The following is a 6,000-nucleotide window of genomic DNA, read 5'->3' as shown; positions in this document are numbered from 1 at the left end:
CTTTTTAGAGTTTACATAGCCAACAAGGTATACTCAGCCAGGGCTGTCATAGTAACACTCTTTCTCTAACAAGAAGAAGGGAGTTGTACAGAATTCAAACAAAAAAATCCAACCCTCAAAACCTAGCATGTGAGAGGTGTGCTTATATTGAATTGTTGGATAAAGTTGTGCAACCCTATATTCAACCAAGCGTAGTCAGGCTGCCTCTCCTGCCAGAGATGCCACCCACATCTGCCTGGGTTATACCTGCATCAGCTGTTTGCCCCAGCCCTCCACTTCAGGCTGAACCTGCTGTTGCTGGGTGTTGCTGCTCTGCCTCCTGCAGCTCCTCCAGGCTCCCCTGGGCTGGGGCTCTGCTCCTCGCAACATCCCATCCTGCAGCACAAGCTCCTGCTCCTCCTCAGCCCTCCTGAGCCTGCCCATCCAGAGACCCTGATGGGCCAAGGTAAGACAACCAGCCTGGAGGTGAGTTAGCCCCTATTAAAGAAATGTTTTTATAAATGTGTCTGTAGGTAAGTGGCAAAACACAACAGCAATTCAGCAATTCCCTGCACGGAACTGCCAGGCGAGACTCCTGCAGGCAGCATTTTGCAGGAAGTGTAGAAGCTTGCTGGAAATACACTGAAATCCAAGAAACACCACATACAGACCTAGAGCACTGGTTGTTGGATCAATTTGTTCATAGGTAATTGCTGCTTCTGAGAGTAGAAACAGAATTTGACTTGCAATTGTAAAAGCAGGATAATTTCTAGACTTCTTCAGGGACCAGTTTGCCTGCTTTTATTCATGAGGTAATGAAAACAAACCTTCCCACTCTGTAGTTCCTAATGCTCTCTCTTTATTAGTGGCCTATTTTTCTGCTTAAGGACAGGGAGGGACTGTTGAGTCACACACAATCTCGTGCCCTCCTCCTCCTCTCATTTAAATATTAATATGATGAATTATTACTAGAGTAACAGCTGTGCACTACTCATATCACAGCAACATAACCTTCCCCTCCTCATCGGAGCACAGCTATTCCTGACTCGCGCTTTCTGCTTGACCTTCTCTCTTCTTCTGGATGACTTTTTAAAAATTACTTTGTTAGTGCTGGTGTGGTATCGTTAGGATAATTGTTTGTTCTGTTCTTTCTGCTTAAGTATTAATGATACTGAGGAAGTCAAAAGATAGCTGCAGTAATGGTAAGTTAAATGTCTGTGTGTATTCTCCCATGAGATATGTTTGTTTAGAGAAAAAGAAGTATAAAGGATTAAGATCAACATTTCTAACACTCAGAAAAATTTATCTGCCTTTGAGAATTGCCAAAATAATAATATGTTGGTTTTTATAGAAATAAAATCACTGTATATTGGTCAGCTATGTCTCTAGATAATTCACAAGAATACCTAACATTGTGCCTTGAAGTATTACTGCATTGCATTCTTGTAGATAAAGTATTATAAAAGAGACTACTAATAAAACCATGAGACAACTCTGTATAGACTGCTGAAAACAAATATTCGGAACCAAACAAAGGGGAAAGAATATGAAGGAAAGACAAAACACAACAAGTTAACTCAATACAATTGGAAATACTAAGGTGTTCCTGGGCAGATTTGGAAATGTTAGTAAATGTTAAGTTTTATATAAAAAGGTCCTCCTGTGATGAACACCTTTTGCATGGTTTGTGTGTGTGTGTGTGTGTGGTTTATAAACCCACAGGGGTTTTTCTGCTTGAAAATGTCACTCCTTGCAGTGCTCTGGTGCTGCAGAAGGGTTTGTTGGTTTCTGCGCCACTGCCAGCAGGAGTGTAGAAATCAGGTTTAATGGATTTGCTCATATTCAGCATTGGTTGGAGCTTATAACTCACTGCCCTTGTTATCTAGGAAGAAAAAAAAATCTGAAATGCTCTTACAAAGGTTAAAATGTCCATATTTTAATTTGAAAGGTTTGATTTCAAAATTTTGTTTTAGTAAATCATTGTTCTTAAAGTCAAACAAAATGCTTTCAATTAGAATAAAACACTCTTTTATTGCTTTATTTTTTAAGAGCTCATAAATACAATGGGAAACCTAAAAAATTAATCCAAATTTATAAATTACATCCTTCTTTTCCCACTCCCGAAGAAATCAGTAGAAACTTCTTTTCCCCAACCAGCCTTACCAGTGACAAGAGAAAGGGAGGCAGGAGGGCTCTCCTGCTGGAGAACTCTTCCTGTTCGAAACCAGTGTCTAAGCCTGTGCCTGGTTGAAGGCTGGAGAGCAGAAAGAGTGAAAAGAGAGCAATCTAAACTGTGTTTCTGAGACATTGACTGCTCTGATGTAATGTTAAAAGTAGTGCTGTAAATTCTTGAATAGTCTTTACACTCTGCCTTTTTCTGAATAAATAGCTAGTGGGAACAAAGAGCCTGATCCTGATGGTAAGCAATTCCTACTGCAGTCAACAAGAGTGAAGGCATGGATTGAGACATGCTCAGTACCTCCTATGTACATATGTATTTGCTGAGGTATTTTTCCCTTCCTGTTCTGCTACTTCTAAAGTTCGTGGGATTTAGAAAATTATTTTTCTCCTTAGTTTACCATTCATGTCATTGACTTCTTAATTCTCATGCAGGCTACTGTACTGCAAATTATTTGGCAAAAATACTGCTTTCATAAAAACCTTGATAAACTTGTAGCATATGTCCCAGATAAAATCTCCTTTCAAACAGTCCCTTCAGATGATTATCTGCAGTGATTGCAAGTGAACCTTGTAGCAATCTCATAACAACTGTCCTCGTGGACGGAAGAGAAACCTGCTGTCAGAATTACAAATAATTTACGTAACCCAATTTAAAGCTCTAACAAAATGTTCCCTGTTAAGAGGATTGTTATACTTAACGTGTGAGATGAAAACGCTTTCTGAGCGTCAGGAATGCACAGAAGATAGATTAGATCTCTCAAAAAGACAAAAAATAGGTCTTTACTAGAAGTTTTTCCTCTGTCAGGCTCTCAAATTGGCATTCTTGGAAACTTATATAAGTGCAGCTTTATTCCTGCAAATGCTGTGTTTGCTCTGCAGAAGGACAGGAGCTTCAGACCTTCAGCTCTGCACATGGAAAAATATAACTGGAGGTAGACTGTGGACTCAGGTTATTTTTTGAGACCAGCAGCATGGCATAAACGGAAGTTTAGTTTAAAGAACACAAGGGTGGGTTTGGGGACATATTTCCTAGACTGCCTGACACAGCAGCCAGTGTTATGCTGAAGGGCCCCAGGCAGTCTGTGTTCCTGCTGCAGGTGAGACAGTCACCCCAGGGCCATGGGGCGTGATCAGGAGAGGTCCCGAAGGTGTTGGTAGCATGGGAGTGAGTGGGCATTAACCCATGGAGCAGGAGCAGTGGGACAGAGTCTCTCTCTGAGGTCTTCCTCTTGTGCCCAAACCTGCCTGCTGCTGAACACCAGAGAGGCTGGAGATGGGGGCTCTGAGAAGTACCTCAAACCCCGGCAAGGCACTGGGGCAAGGAGTAGTGCACTCCTGGTGTTCAGTGACCTTCTGCTCACTTGGGAGTTAATGTAAAACTGTCAAACAGAGCCACAAAACCTGAATTTGACACATTGGAAAACAGCTTTGCCAGATCTAGCTTTACATAATAGGATCTAGGGAGTGCAGCAGGACTTGAAATATTTTTCACATAGGATACAGTGGAAAGAAAAAGAAATTACAGCCTCTGTAACCCTCAGAAAGCTGGGCTAATGTTGCCATTGTCCTCATCCCTTGCACACCATTGCATGTGGTTTCTGTTCACCTCTCCAAACAGCAAAGAAGCTGAGTGGTGGAGATTGCATTCTCCTAACTCTTGGAGTCTCTTCCTGTAACTCTGTTTCCTACCTGCCCCACAGCCCTGTAACAGCAGCTGCAGTGAGGAGGTGCAGGGTCTGCACGCAGGATTCCAGGGAAGCAGCAGGTTCTGGGTGGCAGGAGAGGCTGTGTGACTGCATGTTGAAGCAAAATAACAGGAAAAAGCTTTGTCCTGGAGAGTGGAATATTTTCTTACAGCCTCCTGCTTTGCACTGCTGAGTGCCTTTTCCCCAGATAGATTTGTGAAGGGAAAGAGAAGTTGGAATAGAGTCCTCTGCACCCCAGAAGTGAGTGCCCCTCATTCTCCTGCAGCCCATGCTCACCCACAACCTCTCACCATCCCAGGGTATTGACAGGGATATTTATTCCTCAGAAAGTCTCTGGGCTTTTTTTTTCCCTAGAAGAAGAGGGCACTCTTGAAACCCTGAATCAAAGATATATGCTTTATCTTTGTGGAAAATCTCTTAATGTCTGTGAACTGGAGTCCTCAGGTTTTGCAGACTGAGAGATCTGTCAGCAGATAAATTCCCATGCTGTGAGTCCTGGGTGTGCTCCAGCCCAGACAACTCCTGAACAGAAATTTTCCTGTGACTGTGTCCACAGGCTACTGCAGGCCGTGTTGGGATTGGGCACCTTAATTGAATATAAGTTGACTGTTCCTCCCATGCACTGCTCTTAGTGGCTCCTGTTGGATCCAGCAGGAAGCTACCTGAATCATGAGTGCAAGAAACAAGGAGGAAATAGGCAGGGAATTTTTAAGAAGTAGGTTGGCAGAAAAAGCTTGTAAAAATGAGATTTTAATTGGACAGGAAAAAAGAAAGTAGAAACCAAGAAATGGGAAGAGACTTGAAGATACTAGATGGGCAGCTGAGAGAAAGAGACTGGCATAGAGTGCCAACACAGCTACTTGGGGTTTACAAGCACAGCTACTCAGGGGAAAACCAGAACTGCCTGGACAAAGCCTAGAATAACTTGCAAACACTGAGAATTCAGAGCTTTGGCAATCTGCACTTAGTGCCAGGACCAAGCACTTTGAAAAGTGAGTTGAAAAGCTGAACAGTGGAATGAAGCCCTTAAACCCTGGTGATTCTGTCCTCAGACTGGGGCAATATGTGATGAATAGGACATAGGGCAGTAGACGGATTTTGTTTTTCTTGATATCCAATTGCTGGTAATCAGGTGATCACTGTCTTGTGCAATGAATGAAGCGGAGCACTGAGCACTTGTGAGGAGAAAAAGGAATATCTGCTCATGCAGTAAAGCTGTATCAGAGCAGATAGAGCTTGTTCTGATTACTGTGATTGTCATGTCACATGGAGTTCCCTTCCAAGGTCAGAGAAGTTACTAGCTGTCATGAGGGCCCATATTTCCATGTTCTTCTGCTATCTGAAACATTACAGCAATCAGAAAGATAAATCTTCTTTTTCCTCTGTGTGAAAAGGTTCAAAAGTTTCCATTACTGCCCTGCTGTTTCCCTTGATCTCAGCGGTTACCGCAGGTTCTTTGTTGTTTTCCTGGCTGACAGCAGCGCCTGTTCAAGCCCTGCCAATGGTTCCCTGCAGCCTAGCAATGGTTACATTGGTATTGTTTACTAACAAACATCTTTGGACCTGGGATGATAAACATGGGGTACAGGGTAGTACTTTGATCGCAAATTGTACATGCAGTCCTTGAATCAATTTTACTACAAGCAAATGAATTGCCTTTATTATTTAAGCAGGGATATTATCACAAACCATAATAATCTCTCTGTACTTCTAGGAAGTATCTAGGTAGTTCATGCAGTTGTGGAAATACCAGCTTGGGGAGTCTGTCAGGAGAAAATAAACAGCTGCCGTCTCGAAACCTTTGCTGGGTTGAGTGGAAAATAATCACCTTGGTTTTGATGAATTTTGTTCTGTTTCATGAAGCCTTTGTGAAGTATCTCTGACAGACAGGCTTGAGAGTGTTAAGTCCGCTTAGGAGCTGGCCTTGGAGTAGGATGGTTTGGGCAGTGCTAATGAGACTCCTAGTCCAGCCTTGGCAGGATAGTTTGAAAGCAAGGGCTGACACTCTTGTCCATCCTTGATTTCTGGGATATACTTTTTCCAACACAGTCTGTAACTAGAGAGGTAATCCTGGAAAAGTTAACAGCAAGAAAATGATGAGAGGTTTGTAAACTGCAGTCTTACACTTCTGGGC

The 6,000-nt window shown here is 42.7% G+C and overlaps 1 protein-coding gene across 5 annotated transcripts in view; it reads left to right on the top strand.

The window, feature by feature from the left end:
• The first annotated feature begins 265 nt into the window (after positions 1-265).
• The window catches only part of MAPK6 (mitogen-activated protein kinase 6), a 29,362-nt gene continuing 23,627 nt past the window's right edge, over positions 266-6,000 (top strand). For 3 of the 5 annotated variants that reach the window (XM_071568668.1, XM_071568670.1, XM_071568669.1), the window contains exon 1: positions 962-1,181. The gene's annotated coding sequence lies outside the window, so the exon portion shown is untranslated. Of the gene's footprint in view, positions 446-961; positions 1,182-6,000 lie in introns of those variants that run through there. The other 2 variants (XM_071568672.1, XM_071568671.1) reach the window with 1 other exon arrangement.

The sequence above is a fragment of the Pithys albifrons genome, chromosome 13 (genome assembly GCF_047495875.1).
Source record: "Pithys albifrons albifrons isolate INPA30051 chromosome 13, PitAlb_v1, whole genome shotgun sequence".
Lineage (NCBI taxonomy): Eukaryota > Metazoa > Chordata > Aves > Passeriformes > Thamnophilidae > Pithys > Pithys albifrons.
This window is presented reverse-complemented; position numbering and strand designations above follow the sequence as displayed.